The 20,643-nt window shown below is 31.3% G+C and overlaps 1 long non-coding RNA gene across 1 annotated transcript; it reads left to right on the top strand.

Moving 5' to 3' along the window:
* The first annotated feature begins 5,994 nt into the window (after positions 1–5,994).
* Positions 5,995–20,347, top strand: LOC145270847 (uncharacterized). Its single transcript, XR_013865598.1, has 2 exons — positions 5,995–6,902; positions 13,893–20,347. It is a non-coding gene; the product is annotated as an uncharacterized LOC145270847 (long non-coding RNA).
* Positions 20,348–20,643: the final 296 nt, after the last annotated feature.

Genomic DNA, 20,643 nt, shown 5'->3' with positions numbered 1-20,643 from the left:
ATAATAATCTTTATTAGAAATTTGTAACTGAAGTTAGAAATCAACAGGAAAAAAATCTCGTGTGAAAACATTACGAGATACTTTTTTCGTATAATTAATAAATGTAACTTTATTTTACTATTACGGTATTAAAAAAAAATATTTGTAAAAAAAACTTGTAAATGGTGAAAAAAAAAATGTTATTAAAAATACGAAGAAAAGCGCCAATAAAAACATCGTTGACGTATATTATCATTTAAACAGTATATCAATTTAAATATTTAAATTCAGTAAATAAATTTAAATATTTAAATTATGGCCGATTTGGTCTTCCGTACAACGGAATCTCACATCGTGACAACCGCAAGTAAACAAGGAACCTTGCATCTGAAAGATAACCGCATAATGTGTAAGATTAATTTAAAAGTGTACAAAATACTAATCTTACCTTTTGTTCTCGGATTTCAATGCGAAAAAAAAAATCAGGATGAACTCGCTTCTTTTCTTTTTTCTTTTTTTTTTTTATTCAAAACAGAAAATCTGTTTCGTTTGTTGTGATTTCTTTAGTAAATTGATACAACTTTTGTTTTGTGTGTCCAATTCATTAAGAAATAAAATATGTTAAAATATAAAAGAATCAACATTAGAAGATGAAAAATATGATTTAAACATGGAATTATTTAAACAGAAAAGCAATTTCTAAAGAATTAATTCAAGTTCATCTTAAGACGGTGTAAACATTATTTTATTCCTCGTGTAAAAATGTCTGTTCTTTAATTACGTGTGCCGAATTTTTTTTTGTTTTTTTTATGAAGTTTATATAATATTTATTAATGCTTAAGGCTTGTTGCGATTTCTTTTGTAAATTTGCAATTCATTAAAAATATAATATATGAAGATATAAAAATTAAATATATAATATATGAAGATATAAAAATTAAAAATATAATATATGAAGATATAAAAATTAGATTTATTTATTTTTAAGACTGAATATTTGATTATTATTCCGATTAGTGGAACTACTGTTAAAATCCAAAATAAGAACAGTAGTGAGTGCACTGCAGTGCACCCACTGCACCACTGCGCCATTGCGCCAGTGCGAATAATCCAAAAACTCCTCTTAAATGTGCGAAAGATTATAAAACTTGACAGACTACGCTGGATAGATAGTAAAAAAATGTAAAAATTTCAAGTTAAATTTAACTTTCGTAAACAAGACTCGATAGATTGTAACGACTTAACAATCAGGGTTTGTATTACTGTACACATAGATTCGAAAAAGTTGTCAAAAAACAAATATATAACAAATAAATGTTATCAAAGGCAAAATAAGTTATTACTCAAAAAGCATACAGTGTTAACCGATGTATTGGAAAATTCAAAATGGCGGCCGATTCCCTCTTTAACACGGTAAGTTCGGGAAAAGGTGTTATAAATAATAAACTAGACAAAATACTATTAAAAAAACACCGAATATATGTCAAGTTATGTCACGGTAACATATATTGAGCGAATTTCTAACAGTATTTTGTCTAGTTTATTATTTATAACACCTTTTCCCGAACTTACCGTGTTAAAGAGAGAGTCGGACGCCATTTTGAATTTTCCAATACATCGGTAAACACTGTATGCTTTTTTAGCTGAATAAACATGTTAAATTGAATAAAAACACGAAAAATATATCCGGTTTGGTAGGAAAGTAACTTATCTTGCCTGTGATAACATTTATTTGGTATATATTTGTTTTTTTGACAACTTTTTCGAATCTATGTGTACAGTAATACAAACCCTACCTTTGATAACATTTATTTGTAATATATTTTTTTGACAACTTTTTCGAATCTATGTGTACAGTAATACAAACCCGACAATTTTTTCTACATTAAGTTTGTGTAAATTTGTGATAATCAATAAAACATGTTCATTTTATGTAAACTTTATGTACTAAAGTGATGTATTGATGTTTGTGCATCTACGTTACTGCGCTATATTTTAATAGTATTTTAAAGTTAATTTTAATTTTTACGATGAGTTTGTTAATTGCATTGTTAGGTTAAAATGCAAAATAGATACAAAAAAACCCTCCCTCCTCATGTTAAGAAAGGGTTTCAAAATAATAACGTTACTATTTCAGCGCGGTAACATTGATTCACAAGTATGTATTTTAAAACCTAAAATATTGGATAACGCATAAAAATATGGAATTATTTAACAACAGCAAGTATAAAAAGCAAAACATTTGTTTTGAATGTTAAAATAATTAAATATTGAAAAAGAAGTTTCATGCTCAGTTGACTACCAATTCGACCAACCTCAAATAAAATGATTGTATTTAAACATTATTAGTTTCTTGAAAATCACATCAGTTTCCTGAAGTTTTTATCTTCATACCTTTCTTGCAATAATGCATCCAAACTATTTTTTTTTACTTGCGTCCGTAGTGATTTGTTTGGTTGTCTGGATCATAAAATTGACAAACTGATATTTTTATTATTTCGAATGACTAAAGTACTCTCACAGTTTGGATATTTCTAATTTGTTCAGTATGGATTTACATAAGTAGTTCGACAAAAATAGAAATGCTGACCCTCTTGCAGTTTAAGGAAACAAAAATATGAGGGTGTATAATTAAGAGGGAAGAACTTCACTCATAAGGGAAAGACAACAAGACACAGTAGTTAGCCTCGATAAGCGACGTACATGTGTACCTTTATTGGGTCCGCCATGACAGTCTTTTTCTCTCTCCTTCCTGGAGAGCTCGGGTTAAGGGTACATAACTTAGTGTTATGTTTACATGGGACATAAGTCGTGTTACACCGGTAGTAATAATGACACTTTATTGGATCGTGAAATTGACGGTATTACTAGAAAATCTGGATAGAATTTATAAATTGAAATTATTGTAAAAGAACTTAATTACTAATTATTTAATAATTATTAGTATGAAAAATAATTATGTAAAATAATTTTTAAAACCTTAAAGTCATATTAAAGTAACACAATTCGATTGGCTATTAAAAGTGAAATATTTTACATTATTTTAAAATTAAAAAAAAAAATAGATCTCCAGTCATTACTATAAAATATTTGATGTAATTTAAAACTTGAAATTATATTAAAAGAATTTAATTACTAAGTATTTAATAATTCTTAGTATAAAAACATAATAAAAATATTGAAAAACTTTTTTTTCTAATTTTAAAGTATTATTATGAACATGATAAAGTTATTCAGTAGGATAACTATGTCGATGCTCATGATGAGAGTATCCACACACAAACAATGAAAGGTTTCTGGTCGCATGGAAAAATAAAATGTGCTGCCTATTAGGAACCACACACACACACAAAAAAAAAACTGTTTCACTTACAGTTGTTGGAATTTGTGTGGCGGAGGAAATCGACCAAAATCTGTTTTCTACTTGTTTTTTTTTAATCAATTTAAAAATCGTTTCTTTTTATTATTTCTAATTATTTTGGCAGTGTTGTACTTTGTCCCGAAAATGTTCGATAACTCTTGGCGGTTCACAATTTACTATGACACCGTCTAAGCAGGTACGCGTTCATATTAATTTGATTTGATGCAAACGAAATTGAATAAAATACACCGTCTAAACAGCACGCGGTCGCTTTTTCATTAAAGTTTCGATAAATTTGCACGTTTTTTTTTTTAATACGCACGTTAAAGTTATTTCAAGTTATTACAAATACACAATTAATTTATTTAATTTGCACGTTTTAATTTTTTAAGTTCTTTCTAGTTATTACAAATTAATTAATTTATCTTTATATTATTTATTTTTTTTTTATTTATCTGTTCAATATGAGAACAGAAATTGTTAACCGTGTGTTAACAATTGCCGAAATACATGAAACGAGTTGGACATTTGCAAAGTTTACCGAAGTCATTGGAACTGATCAGACGCTGCAGCTTCTTTAGGCCTGATACAGAATACCAGCGTATGCCAAAAGCGCAACAATCGTAGGGTTCTGCATAAACGGTCAAAAACTTCTGATGGATATGTGTGGAATTGTCCCTCAGATTCTTGCAAATCCACAGCCACTGTCAGGAAAGGCTCCTTCTTCGAAAGAAGCCGCTTGCCAATAAGTAAGTTGCTGACATTAATATTCTGGTGGAGCATGGAAATGATCCAGCGCAGAATAAAAGATGAATTCGGTGTATCGGAACACACAATAGTTAACTGGATGTCTTTCATCCGAGAAATCTGTGAAAAAGATATCATAGACAACCCAACTGGGTGGAATGCAAATAGACAAATGTACCAAAAGAAGTTGAGATCGACGAGTCTCTATTCTTCAGAAGGAAATATAATAGAGGGAGAGCAAAAAATGGAGTGTGGGTTTTTGGAGCCGTAGAAAGAGGAAGTAGTCGATGCAACCTTACAGTGGTAGAACGAAGGGATCGGGACACACTACTTCCAATTATAAGATCTTGGATTCTGCCAGGGACCAGGATCATCAGTGACGGATGGGCGGCCTACGGAAGTATGCCCAGCAGTCACGATAAGGTGCTCCACGAACAAAATTTCATAAATCCAGTAGACTCATTAGTCCACACACAAACTGTGGAGGGATTTTGGTCCCACATAAAAAGAAAACTTAGGAGAGTTAGCGACAAATGAGAATTTGTTCCACTCATCTCATGGAAGAGTTGTGGAGACGACGTGAGAAGGAGCACGCATTTCCTCGCATCATTAAATGCATTCGAGAGCAATATGCTTAAACAAATGTTCTTAAATAATTATCATTTTATTCAATATTTTGTTTGTTCGTGTTAAATAAATTTTATTCAATATTTTTCATTTTTTAATGTCTATGCAAAACTGCACAAGTACCATTTTATTCAATATTTTGTTTCGAGAGCAAGATGCTTAATAAAAATGTTCCTGTTAAATAATTTTCATGTTATTCAATATTTTGTTAGTTCGTGTTAAATAATTTTTATTCAAAAACTTAATACAATTGTCATTTTATTCAATATTTTGTTTGTTCGAAATTAATTTATTTGTAATAACTTGAAATAACTTAAAAAAAATTAAAACGTGAAAATTAAAAATAAATTAAATAATTTTGTATTTGTAATAACTTGAAATAACTTTAACGTGCGTATTAAAAAAAAAGTGCAAATTTATCGAAACTTTAATGAAAAAGCGTCGGGTTATTTATTCAAATTCGTCTGTGTAAAATTAAATTAATATGAACGCGCACCTGCTTAGACGGTGTCATAGTAAATTGTGAACCGCCAAGAGTTATCGAACATTTTCGGGACAAAGTACAACACTGCCCCTTTTGATTGGTCTCATAACAAATTGTTTGTTTTTTTTAGCAAAGAAAAAAACAAAACAAAAAAACTACTTGACCAAATTAAGTGAAAGTTTTTCCAGAGAACTTCATTCCATAATGGATACGTACAATATAACCTCTTTTATTTTCTCGATATTTTCATTTTTAATGTCTTTAATAAACTGTACGAGTACACATTTTATTTTATACTTTAAAATGAAAAAAACATTGAGCAATAAAAATTAAATATTAGGTAGTTATGTATTTTTGGTGCCGAGCTGAAATAATACCGTTATTATTTTGAAAACCATTCTTAATATGAGGAGGTGATGGTGTTTTGTAACTAATTTATGCTTCCACATTACAACTTTATGTAATAAAAAAAAAAAATCTTGAAACTTGAATTTAAACTGAAAAAATAAAAACTATATAAAAATAGCACGGTACCATTTGCCGACATATGCATCCGAGAAAAATATCTATTGTAAAATTAAATCAAAATTTGATGCTTGTGCATTTTTGTTACCGCGCTATTTTTGAATAGTTTTTCAGGTTTACTTAAAGTTTTACGATATCTTTTTTTTTTCTTTTTTAATTGTATGGTGGAATCACAGAATAGTTACAAATCACCCTCCCCATGTTAAGAATGGCTTTCAATAAAATAACAGTATCATTTCAGCACAGTACCAACAATACATAAGTACTGAAAATGTTATTTTTATTGTTCAACGTTTTTCATTTTAAATTATAAAATAAAACACGTTTAATCATTTTAAAACTTCATCTTTCATTATTTTTTAAAATTTGTTTAACACCGTGGTTAAAAAAATTAAATTTTAATCACATGATCACATTTTCAATAATTACGTGATTATATTTTAGCCATTTAAACTTTGTGAAACATGTAAACAAACTTCTGCTCGATACCGGTGTTGACCTTTAAGAGTACCTTTTAGTGATTATATGGTTCGAGGCTATTTGTACAACTAAACGGTAAATCTACTGATTATTTTGACTACATTTCTCATCTTGGATGTTAACAGTAGTTTGACTAATTCAATTATTAATGAAATGTTCAGTCTTCAAAAAATAAATAAATAAAAATAAAATAAAATAAACCTGATTTTTAAATCTTCATGTATCTTATTTTTTTTTTATTTTAATAAATGAGACATACAAAAAAAAAACAAAAAAAAAAAAACGAAAAGACATTTTATAAAGAAATTCCCAAACATTGACAAATACAATCTAAATTTGATATGGAAACAATTCGACACATTTAACTAATAAACGGACATTTTTTACACGAGGAACGAAATAATGATGACACCGTGTTATTACGATGACCTTAAGTTCTTTGTTCTTTAGCAGTTGATTTTCTATTTAAATAATTTCACGTTTAAATTATGTTTTTCCTCTTTTAATTTTGATTCTTTTATATTTTCATATATTTTATCTCTTGAAAATCTTGAATTGAAAACACAAAACAAAATTTGTTTCAATTTACTAAAGAAATCTTAAAAAAAAAAAAAAAACAATTTTTGTGTTTTGAACACAAAAGAAAAACGAATTCATCCCGATGTTTTTTTTTTTCGTATTGAAATCCTGGAAATATACGTAAGTTTGTATCTTTTTTTCTTTTTTTTTTTTCACTAAAAAATCCAATCTATAACTTTTGATATAATCTTAACCATCAAAATAAGTTCATTTATTTTTGTTTTTGCAATCCAATAAAATATGATAATAATAGTATGATTTTAAAAAAATATCTTTAAAATATTTTATTCAATGTGATATTTAGATTTTTCTTAAAAATATGATTATTTTTGTAAAACTTGTGTGATTTCTGAGAAAATAATTTAATTTGAAGTTGATTGAATTAAGCTTTTTGTTAATACATCTGATCACGAAAACTTTTTTTTTTTTATATTTCATTGTTTTAAGATTTAAAGAAATATATTATATCATTGGAGAATTCCGTTTTAATTTTTATGTTTCATCCAATATGTAATATTTTAAAAGATGCGTCATTGTCTTTTATAAAGTTCACACAAAATGATCAATTATCATCAATTAACACTTACTTAATATAGAAAACAATATTCGTAAGTCTTTACAATCTAACCCAGCATAGTTTAACCCTTTAAAAAAAATGAGTTTATTTTTTACTATTACGTTTATACAGCCTTAACAATATCCACTAAAGGAATTATAAATTAATAATACTTATTTCAGATTTTAGAGTGGGGATCACTTTCCTATTTTATTTAATGTAAAATTAACACTCACTTTATGACCAGTTACCAGTCAATGGTACTTGTAATCGTTCGCAGTTTCAAATTTTTGTTGCAGGGGAGGAGACGGGGGATTCATATTAGTTTTTGGTTCCTTACGTTTTTTAGATGGGGATTAGATGACATATGATGTTAACTATTCTGTACTTTCACTTCATAATTTGAAAAAAAAAAAGCAAAAAAAAAAAAAAATATTGTAAAAATCGTTTGACATAACATTTTGCAAAAACTGTCATCCTGATTCTTATTGTTTTCTATAAGTATTTTTTGTTTTTGCAATTTTTTGGACGATTATCGGGACTTCCGAGATGATCATTTTTGTATCAACCATTTTTTCTTCTAACGTAACGTAAAGTACTATTAAAAAAAATAAATAAGTCATCACACAGAAAATGTCCGTATATTTATTTGTTGGGTGAAAGTATAAATTAATAAGCAAGGACCTCCTTTTTCGTGGTAAGAATAGCTTTCTAAATGATAACATTATTACTAATGAGAGGCGCTGTTTTTTTTTTTTATTGAAAACAGAAAAAATAGAATTTATTTAAAATTTATTATTAATGAGCGGGGTGTTTTTTATATTTAAAACCACAAAAAGTAGAATTTAAATTGAAATTTTATTATTAATGAGGGGGGTGTTTTTTTTTATTTAAAACCACAAAAATAGAATTTAAATTGAAATTGTATTACCTATGAAGGGAGGTGTTTATTTAAAACAATAAAAAATAGAATTTAAATTGAAATTTTATTATTTATGATGGCATGTGTTTTTTATTTAAAACCACAAAACATAGAATGTATTATTAATACATGCACTCTCTCCAAACAACACACAGGCTGTTATCCCTCCTTAAAAAAAACAAAGGAAAGCCAAAAAGATAAAATTTTAAGATGAAAAAACCAAACGGTTTATCTATTAAATTTAATTTAAACTGTTTATCTAGCCGCATGCACGTTAAGTGTTTCACATAAAAACCTGTTTACATTGGTGATCTTAAAAAAAGTGGGAAACAATTTTTTACATTTAGTTTAATTACTTACGGTGCCTTCATTTGTATGCCTCTCTCTCACATAGCATCCAATTATGTCTCAATGCTCTTTATTTGGTGTGAATGTAAATTGTTTATTAAGTAAATAACAATGTATTAGAAGTATCTTATTAATGATTAACTATTTTAATCAGCAGTTGTTACACTAACGTTTAGATTTGAATCCAATAAAATACGTATTAAAAATATATAACATTATCAGGATTGCATTACATTTAAAAAATGATTTTAATTCTAAAAAGTTTCAGTTTGAAATTACTTCGTCAAGTAACTTATCTCTATATATGTCAATATATTCATTTAAATCTTAAAAGCATCATCATCATCGGTACACAACTTTGCACATTGGCTCCTAATTTGTTCGCACAGTTTAGGTGTAGTATCTCTTGCGCATCCAAAAAACATCCTCTGAACCTCCAATGCTCATTTTCAGGTGAGCAAAACCGCAACGAATGGCATCAGAGGAGGCCACAGCTTCTGGTCGAAAATAATCTCAGTGAGCTAGACAGCCACCCTATCGTGTCCGCTACTACGCCTTTTCTTTCTGGATGGAGTTGGTAGTAGGGGTTGGTAGTGTGCCATGGCATGCCCATACATCGGTGGGCCATAACACACTATCTCACGGGTCCCCTACTATGAGATATCCTACAGGTTTAGCCTGGGGCCGCAAGGAACACAGTTACCGTGTGTGGCTAACATGGAGGCACTGTAGGAGTCTTGATGAGCGAGAGGATATGTACTAGCTATGCAGAGCTGCTCCCATGAGTTTAGCCAGTGGTGTTAAAAGTATATAAATATTATAAAATATAACATCACGATGTTAGTTTGTGTAGGGATTGAGTTATGTTTGATAAAAGTCCATTTTAATTGTTTTAATTAACTTTGCAATAAACACATCAATAATCTATGTTCTACAATGTCGTCTATCATTTTCTCCCTCTCTCCCAAATTTTTGAATAATTGCATACAACACAAATAAGACGTTAAACGTATTTTTGTGTTCAACTAATAAATGCAAGTTCTATAAACTTGAGCGTTTCAAAATTAACGTTATTTATTATCAGTTGTAAACTAACATTTTAATTAATGAAAATGCTTCAAATATTTTTTGGAAAATACAAAAAACGTCTTTATGCTGTGATAAAAGGATTGAAAACAATTGACAACGATATACCAATCTTCGTGTAGGATTTAGAGTATTTTTATAGAATAGGAATAAACTATTTACAAGTTTAAAAAGCTTTTAAATTGATATAATTTTTTGTTTGGGGTTCATAGATTAACGGTTACTTGATGCTCACAAAACAAATTATAAACAGAAGCAGATATACAGGAATATATGAATGGAAATAACAAAGATCTAACATAGATGTGTAAAATTACAAACAGAAAATTATTCCATTCGCAAAAATATATCAGAATTACAATTGTCTTAAATTTACTAAAACGTTTTAACTGTTCTTTAAAAAGTAACTATTAAAATGTCCGTTTAGCTGGTGTCACAAATTTGATTGCAACATATTTCAACATTTCCTGAAGACATGATATGTGAAACGCATACAATTCTCAGTCACATAATCTTAATTTAATGAGTGATTAAGTGTTCTGTAAGAGGATAATAAATTACAATATGGGTATTCAGTGTTTGTTGAATTTTGAGAGTGTTGCTGAAACTGTCTTGCAATATCGTTGCGACACCAGGTCCCACCTCTACCCAAAGCACTGGTGTCTATCCTGAATAATTTGTGCTCTACTTCGAATCAAATAATTTTATACATTCGCAGTCTTATAAATCACACACATAGTGGCATATTCAAATTTGTTATGTAAACCTGTCTTAATCAATACACATTACATAAGGTAATATTATTATTACGTGAAGGAGACACAATAATTTAATACATTTCAAATCTTATAAACAACACACAAAATAGTGGCATAGACAAAAATTGTTATGTAACCCTGTCTTATCCAATGCACACTACATACTGTATTATTATTATTATGTGAAGGGGAAACAATAATTTCATATGTTTGAAGTCTTATAAACAACACACAGAATAGTGGCATGTACAAAATAGAAAAAAAAATCTTGAGACAATACTTAAACAAGTATTGATGGGACACAAACAAAATATTGTAACGACACTTTGAATCATACCTTCAAAGTGAATTCTAAAAACGCAATGATCTAATGAATTAATTATTACAATCTACTAAGAAATATGGGAGTAGAGAGATGTCATTTAAATTGCTTCGTTTTAACCAGAGAAGCCAGAAATAGGAAAGGAATTTAAAATCGTTTTTGAGCGAGGGATGTAGCTATTTGTGTAAAAGGATTTCCGGAAAATTTAGACATCAACAAGGAAGGTGTGTGCTTTTGCTGCTTGTTGGGTTATTAGGAAGTATGTACATAGAGGGGTACAATTACTATAAATTCATAAGAGCAAATTCTATAAAATTGAAAAATACACTTTTCAATACGTTTTGTAATATTCTCAAATTATTTGATAATTAAAAAAACACAACTGATAAGATAAAAGTATGCAGTTACAAATAATGTATATTCAAGTGAATGAACGAATATATTTCATCAAAGAAACCTAAGACTAATACAGTTAAGAAAATTGACAAATAGATGAGACAAACAATAAAACAGTATAAATAACTACCTTCCTGAGAATTATTCCTTAAAACTTCTTGGCTTAATATGTACAAGAAATATGAACGTGAACATATACATTGAGCACATTGTGAAGGTTGCCACAAGGAAGATGGCTCCTTCTATCATGTTTAGGTGTAGTATCTCTTGCACATCAGATAAACACCCTCTGAACTTCCAATGCTCATTTCCAGGTGAGCAAAACCGCGACACCTTCTCTTTCTGGATGGGGTTCCATAGCCTTTTAAGGAAAACTGGAACAAATACATTGAGCACATTGTGAAGGTTGCCACAAGGAAGATGGCTCCTACTATCATGTTTAGGTCTAGTATCTCTTGCGCATCAGATAAACATCCTCTGAACCTCCAATGCTCATTTCCAGGTGAGCAAAACCACGACACCTTCTCTTTCTGGATGGGGTTCCATAGCCTTTTAAGGAAAACTGGAACAAATGCATTGAGCACATTGTGAAGGTTGCCACAAGTAAGATGGCTCCTTCTATCATGTTTAGGTGTAGTATCTCTTGCGCATCAGATAAACACCCTCTGAACATCCAATGCTCATTTCCAGGTGAGCAAAACCGCGACACCTTCTCTTTCTGGATGGGGTTCCATAGCCTTTTAAGGAAAACTGGAACAAATACATTGAGCACATTGTGAAGGTTGCCACAAGGAAGATGGCTCCTACTATGTTTAGGTCTAGTATCTCTTGCGCATCAGATAAACATCCTCTGAACCTCCAATGCTCATTTCCAGGTGAGCAAAACCGTGACACCTTCTCTTTCTGGATGGGGTTCCATAGCCTTTTAAGGAAAACTGGAACAAATACATTGAGCACATTGTGAAGGTTGCCACAAGGAAGATGGCTCCTACTATCATGTTTAGGTCTAGTATCTCTTGCGCATCAGATAAACATCCTCTGAACCTCCAATGCTCATTTCCAGGTGAGCAAAACCACGACACCTTCTCTTTCTGGATGGGGTTCCATAGCCTTTTAAGGAAAACTGGAACAAATGCATTGAGCACATTGTGAAGGTTGCCACAAGTAAGATGGCTCCTTCTATCATGTTTAGGTGTAGTATCTCTTGCGCATCAGATAAACACCCTCTGAACATCCAATGCTCATTTCCAGGTGAGCAAAACCGCGACACCTTCTCTTTCTGGATGGGGTTCCATAGCCTTTTAAGGAAAACTGGAACAAATACATTGAGCACATTGTGAAGGTTGCCACAAGGAAGATGGCTCCTACTATGTTTAGGTCTAGTATCTCTTGCGCATCAGATAAACATCCTCTGAACCTCCAATGCTCATTTCCAGGTGAGCAAAACCGTGACACCTTCTCTTTCTGGATGGGGTTCCATAGCCTTTTAAGGAAAACTGGAACAAATACATTGAGCACATTGTGAAGGTTGCCACAAGGAAGATGGCTCCTTCTATCATGTTCAGGTGTAGTATCTCTTGCGCATCAGATAAACACCCTCTGAACCTCCAATGCTCATCTCCAGATGAGCAAAACCGTGACACCTTCTCTTTCTGGATGGGGTTCCATAGCCTTTTAAGGAAAATTTGAACAAATACATTGAGCACATTGTGAAGGTTGCCACAAGGAAGATGGCTCCTTCTATCATGCTCGAAAACTACTCACACCAAAGAGAATCCTGTACTTTTACATTCTTGCAATGTTGCAGCCTAGTGCCTGTTTTATAAGCATGTTTAATGGAATGTGCTCTGATGAACTCATTACATGTGTGCCCTTTCGACGTTCATATCCACAACAAATCCGCTTCACAACAAAATCACATCCTTTCACTGTTGAGGTTCTTGAATGCCAGAAAGCTTCCTACTTTAATAGCTTCTTCCTTAGAACAGCTAGTCTTCATGCTGCCTGTTTCACTAACTGTACTGATAGACAGAAGTATAAATGTAATGTAAATCAACATCTTTATTATCCGTGTGTTCTCAATCACTAATCCCCTTACGTCCAAGTGCTTTTTTTCAGGTGAGAATTAGTAAAAAAAAAATTAAAATTATAATTTATAGAATGTCAAAAAAATTACTGTCATATATTTATATTCAGATGAATAAACGGCTTTATATACTCGAACAAACCTAAGATGAACTAAAAATTTACAAATATATACGAAAAAATAACACAAAAATAAAAAAAATAAAAATTTTCACAAGTGGGGAAGTATAAAACAAACACAGATTAAGGAAATGTTTCAATATATTTTTTATACTTTTGCATATTCATATATCAATTATGTTCTTGGACAAGGCACATTTTCATGGACTTATTGTAATTTACACTTATTGTATCATTAATATATATATATATGTGTGTGTGTGTGTGTATGTATTCTCACTAAGATGAAATACAACAAAACGCTAGATACAATGTCAATTAGACTATTATAGCGTAAAAAAGCGATTAACTCTGTGCCAAATTTGAAAATATCCGGTCATATTTGTCATGTTATATTAATCATTAAGATTAAATTAATCTACATGTATTGAGTTCAATTTAATAATACTGACAACAATAAACAAACACATATCTGAATGCAAATACTAAAAATATTGAATTTATTTATATTTTCCAGATGATCCGGATTGAACCCTATTATTCAATGTGAATGAAGTATCATGACCCATAAACATTAAGGTGTAAACATCTATTACTTTATTTGCAACACTACAGTAACATCTGTGAGAAAATTATTATACTGGACATTACTTTTTAAGGAATTTTTGAAAACAACGAAATGGTGAAAACAAACCACGGCATGAAGGTAACATAAATGTTTGTGAAAAAGATATTTAATGTTCAAATAAATCAAAAGGTAATAAGAAATCGAATCACAAATTACAGACAAGTAATGTTTAAAATTACTATTTCAAAGACAATATATAATTTAAAAAGAAATATCTCGGTGTAAATATATGTAATAGTTATAGGTGTTTGGCATCTGTATAGTGCCTCAGCTTGAATTATAAAAAAAATTAAAATAAAAAAAGACGTGTGTGTGGAAGAAAACTTTTGCAATAAAGATAGATACACAAGCTGGTGAAAAAACCTACATTCTTGTTTTTATAAATAGACATTAGTAAGCAATATGAGAACTCACACTAGAGATAAGTCACATGCTTGTGAAGTGTGTGGATTTTCTTGTTCTCGAAAATCATATTTAGTGAGGCATATGAGAATTCATACTGGAGAAAAACCATATTCTTGTGGCGTGTGTGGATATTCTTGTTCTGATAAATCAAATTTACTGAGACATATGAGATCTCACACTAGGGAAAAGCCACATTCTTGTGAAGTGTGTGGATATTCATTTTATCGAAAATCACTTTTAGTGAGACATATGAGAACTCACACTGGGGAAATGCCACATTCTTGTAAAGTGTGTGGATATTCTTGTCATCAAAAATCAACATTAGTGAGACATATGAGAACTCACACTGGGGAAAAGCCACACTCTTGTGAAGTGTGTGGATATTCTTTTTCTCTAAAATCACTTTTAGTCACACATATGAGAACTCACACTGGGGAAAAGCCACATTCTTGTGAAGTGTGTGGATATTCTTTTTCTCAAAAATCACAATTAGCGAACCATATGAGAACTCACACTGGGGAAAAGCCACATTCTTGTAGAATGTGTGGATATTCTTGTTCTGTCAAATCAAACTTAGTGAAACATATGAGAACTCACACTGGGGAAAAGCCATATTCTTGTGAAGTATGCGGACATTCTTTTTCTCAAAAATCAATATTAGTGAGACATATGAGAACTCACACTGGCGAAAAGGCATATTCATGTGAAGTGTGCGGATATTCTTTTTCTCAAAAATCAAAGTTAGTGGAGCATATGAAAACTCACACTGGGGAAAAGCCATATTCGTGTGAAGTATTTTACTAAAAAATTAACATTAGTTTGACATATGAGAACTCACACTCACCAGACTTGATAAATTCTTGTCATGGAATCCAGTATAATCAAGAGACCAAAATCAAAGATATAATACAATGTATGAAAATGGTAAATTGGGGAGAAGAAAATTATGTTCACAATTCCTTAACTAACTTTACTAACTTTGAGAGAAGTTTAATGGAACATTCGAATATCTAAGTATCTCATATAGAGTTCAAGTGTTGGCCCCAGGTCGTGGGCCTGTTGATTTCTGAGAACTTCGACTGAAGTAAAATAAAATAAAAAAGGGAAAAGTCATATTCTTGCGAAGTGTGTTGATATTCTTGTTTTGATGTGAAATGTGTGTATATTCTTGTTCTGAAAATTCGACATTAGTGATACATATGAGAACTCACGAATTAATATTGGACTCTGGTATGAGGATACTTTCAATTTTCAATTTAAAGTAAACTCTGAACAAATATTCGAATTTAAATGAAAATGAAAAATAAAACTAAATCAAGCAACTGGCAGAATGTCGCCCGGGATAAACAGATCCCTTCAATATGGTCATATGAGGAAAATAACGGTGAGACATATGAGAACTCACACTCACCAGACTTGATAAATTCTTGTCATGGAATCCAGTATAACCAAGAGACCAAAATAAAAGATATACTGCATAACCAAGAGACCAAATGAAATATACAACTTATAAAAATGGTTAATTGGGGAGAATAAAACTATGTTCTCAATTTCTTTACTAACTCAGTGTTTGAGAGATAAAGAACTTTAATGGAACATTCGCATATCTATATATCTCATATAGACTTCAAGTGTTAGCCCAGGTTATGGCCTCTTGATTTCTGAGAACTTCGACTGAAGGAAAATAAAACCAAAAAGGAAAAAGACATATTCTTGTGAAGTGTGTGGATATTCTTATTCTCAAAATTCGACATTAGTGACACATGAAAACGCACACTCGGGGGAAAATTGAATGCCTACGAGACACCAACCTCGGGTGTCTTCAGTCTCTCTGTATAAGGGATTTACACTGGACTCTGGTATGAGGACATTTTCAATTTTCAATTTAAAGTAAATCCTGAACAAATATTCGAATTTAAATGAAAATGAAAAATAAAACTAAATCAAAAAGCTAGCAGGATGTCGCCCAGGATACAAACGTACATTCAGTATGGTCATGTGAAGAAAATAACGGTGCACCCTCTAGTGATGTTGCTATAAGTAACAACACTAAGCTGGACACTTCACCAGACCAATCAAATTCTAGTCCTGGAATCCGGCAAGACCAAACAAGAACCACTAAGAAAAGACACTATAACCAAGTAAAGTGGTCTCTTGAGGAGAAAAAATATTCTTCACTGTTTCGCATACTCCAGGAATGAGAAATAGGGGAGGAATAAAAAACAGTATTTGAGGCTCAAATAAAATCTTCACCCTTGATAAAAGAAAAACCATCGCTAACTACAACTAAGAACTTTCAATTGTATCTGAAGTACATCAATATCTCCCAAAAGATGTTAGAGAGTCAATTGAGAAGAAAGCTCTTAGTGAAGTGACGATTGATTTCACCAAATCTAACACTGCTGAATTTGCCCAAACACAGTGGAATAGGAAGAAAAATGGACATTGATTTGGTCAATGGAATATGTAAAAATAAAATATCAAAAATTAACAGAAGTTATAAGCAATGGCAAAAGATTTTTAAGCACCACTGCCCAAATAAGAAGTAGATTGAGAAAGAAATCTTACTACGTCAGAAATTTAATTTTCTGAGGAACAATGTGTGAAATGTTTTTGACTCCTGATGGGGGAGTATGAGACCAATTATTTTGTTTCAGTCTCTATATTTTTATTTACGTCGATTTCAATGGGAGTTGTCCGCGGTTTGCAATCTTGCATTTCGAACTTGAGCAGAATTTTTTCAATGTATCGTGATTGATTCATGGTTATCGTTTCATTTTCACAGGTAAATTTTATACCGAGGAACCACGACAGTCTTCCAAGATCGACCATTTTAAATTTTTTATTTATTTATTTTTAACATCTTTTAAAGTATTGTCACAGTTTGAGGCGAGTAATATATCGTCAACCCAAAAAACCAAAATCAATAGTTTATTACCTACATATTTTCTACATATGCACGAGTTTACGGGACATTGCATGAGTAAATTCCAATTATGAGCACTTTGTCTTAGTCCATATAACGATTTTTTCTGTTTCTACACGAATTTTTTATTTTTCATTTTAAATCCCTCTGAAGGGTGAATATCGATTTCATAGTAATCGGAGCATTATAATAACAATTTTTTACATCCATTTGATGTATTTTTAAATTGTATTGAGCGACAAGTTGTAATAAAATTCTAATTGTCGTTAAATTTGTCGTTGGGGAAAATGTTGCAAAATATTCCACTCCAGAAATTTGTGAAAAACCTTTTGCAACAAATCTTGCTTTAAAAGTGTCACTGTCAGAAGCTGTTAAGTTTTTGGAAAAAACTCAGCATGAAGAAATAATATTTTAATCAGTTGGTTTTGCCACTATTTCGTAGGTGTTATTTTCAGATAAAGTTTTCAATTCGGACATCATAGCTTGTTCCCATTCTTGATGATTTTCTGAATTAATCGCCTTATTATAACTTTCCGGTGCGTTTTTCAACGAGTAACAGTCATCCACTGCGTAGTCTTGTATCTTTCATGTTGTTCATCCACTGAATCGCCATTTTTAAAATTTAATGTATCATTGAATTTTACACATCTAACCCTTTTATGGCATTTTAGGCTGGAAAGTAGATTAAATATGCTGGACTCTTTTTATCGTAACCTACGAAAATAACTTTTTCGGTTTTAGTATTTAGTTTACTGGTATTTTCTATAAATGCAAAACAATCTGAACCAAATATATGCATTCGGTTGATTTTGGGTTTTACACCGCAAAACGCTTCACACAGTGGTTTGCCTAATATTCTATTGAACGATCTATTTCTTATATATGCTGCTGCTATTAAAGCGTATGTCGATAAAGTATGCACTAATTTCGATTCGATAAATAGACATTTTGTCATCTCCAAAAGGGTTCGCCATGCCATTTTGGAAAGGGGAATACAGCGCAGATTTCTCGTGTTTAATACGGTGGTTAATTAATAGAAGTTTTAAGTCTTTACTAGTAAATTCAGTCCCATTGTCTGAGCGAATACATTTTACTGAACCGTACGGGGCAACATCAGCTAAATATTTCTTAGTGGCGAGGATAGTGTCGGATTTGTTTTTTAGAAAATAAACTATAATTAAACCGGAAAAATCATCAATAAGGTTTAAAACGTACCTTAGATTGTTTCTCCCCATCGGATTGATCGGACCTGCTAAGTCACAATGCACAAGTAAGAGAAGTTTCGTAGTTTTTTTGTCTGGCGTTCAGCTTATATCTTTTGTCATTTTCCCCTGTGCACACACATCACAATTTGAGAGATCGTCTGAAGGTATTATTTTCATGCCTTCGACTACATTTGGTTATTTTTTAATATCAGATGTATTGCACTGTCCTAAAATTTTATGCCAGGTTTCCAAGTCGTGACAGGCAGTTTTTGCGGGAACCATACATTTTAAATTATATAGTCGGCCATTTTCTTTAATGTCAAATACAGTTCCATTGGGGTATGCCAATTTTGATTTATTTTGGCCAAATTGTATATTCGCGCCTTGTTTAATTGCAGACTGCACGGAAAATATGTCTTGCTTAAGAAAGAGCATTTTTTAGTTACAGATTTCGCCTTTATTATTTTTTAGGAATATTTTAGCATCGCCTCTTTTCAAGACTATATCATTTATTTCACTGCCGTCGGCAAGTTCGGCAAAATGACTTTGAGGATTAAAGTTTGAATCAAAATTAATAAAATCAGATTCCTTGGTGATAACGTGCGCTGTAGCACCACAGTCTACAAGGAGATTTTTTCCGTTTGTGTCAAAGTTACATGTGAATAGAAATGTATGTTCTTCCTCAAAGTTCTCAACGTTTTTTACCGAGTCCATTTTAGAGCGTTTATATTGGCATTGGAGATTTTTGTGGTTGGGTCGTCCACAATTATACCAGATAATTTTCTTTTTCTTGGGAAAATTACTTTTGGAGAATACGTTGCGGTGAGTTGCGTAATTTGGTGGTGTCTGCTTTCGAGAAGCATTTTTGAACTTCATAATATTGCTGGAGTTATTATTGTCCACGAGCATACAATTAGTCTCTTCGTAACTGCGCAATGCCACTTTAAATTTGCTGAAATTTATGGGTTTGTCTTTCTGAGTTATAACAGTTGTAAATGGTTTAAAATCGGCTGGAAGTCCCTTGAGGGTCATCGATATCAAGAAGCTATCGCTTATTATTCCACCTGAGAGTTTTAAGGCATTGGCGATTGTTTCTGCCCTTATGACGTAGTCGGTGATCGTTTCATCCTCGTTACGTTTCAGAGACGTTAGTTCGGTATATAAGGATATAATTTTCATTTTCCCTTTTGATAAATAATGTTCTCTTAATATGTTCTATGCTTTTCGTCCATCAACCAAGGCGTCTCTTATAATCAGAGAAAGACTACTATCGTCTAAACATTGAATCAGTTCTGCAAAAACAGTCACGTTCTTTTCGAGAAATTCGGCTCGTTTGAGATTGTATCACTTTGTGTAGTTTTCGAATCCTTAGATATCCCGGAAATTTTAACTGCCACAATTCGATTTTAGATTCCGATCCGTCAAAGAAAAGATGATGGCTGGGCCCATAACCTGTTAAGTTTTAAGACATTGTGTTGAACAAAGATGGCGGCGTTGTTCAGATCAGTAACCAAGATGGCGGTCAAGAATCAAATGCGGTCTGTGGCGTGGTTAACAGCAAACTGATTGAATCCAAAATTCGACAATTTTTATAATAATTTTGCGACGTTTTGATTGGTTGTTTAGCACAGCCGTTGGTTAAAAAAATGATTGGCGAATCCATTCGTCTCATACCCCCATCACAAGTAAAAAACATTTTACAGGTTAAATGATACTCCACTCTAAAATGTTTGTCATTTTTTATCAATTATTTATTTTGTGAATAAATTGTGGCTTTTTTTAAACGTAATAAAATCGATTTTTATTTATTCAGATTTACCATTTTTTTACATTAAGTTTCTGCTAATTGGTTGTGACAGATACAAGAATGCTCAGTTGATGTAAATTTTATAAAAGAAAGTGATCAGCACTCTAAAATATACAATATTGGATGAACTATAAACAAGCTAATTGAATTTTTAAGCCACATAATAGATAAGTGTAAACAGAAAAAAGCTTTTAAACATGTTAAAACAAATTCATTTATTTTTTGTGTTCAGTTTGTTTATAATTCGACTAACTTTGAATGAAATTATTGTGTTTATAGTAAAAACACACACACATA

The sequence above is a fragment of the Euprymna scolopes genome, chromosome 46, assembly GCF_053919585.1.
Source record: "Euprymna scolopes isolate OS-2025 chromosome 46, ASM5391958v1, whole genome shotgun sequence".
Taxonomy (NCBI): Eukaryota; Metazoa; Mollusca; class Cephalopoda; order Sepiida; family Sepiolidae; genus Euprymna; species Euprymna scolopes.
This window is presented reverse-complemented; position numbering and strand designations above follow the sequence as displayed.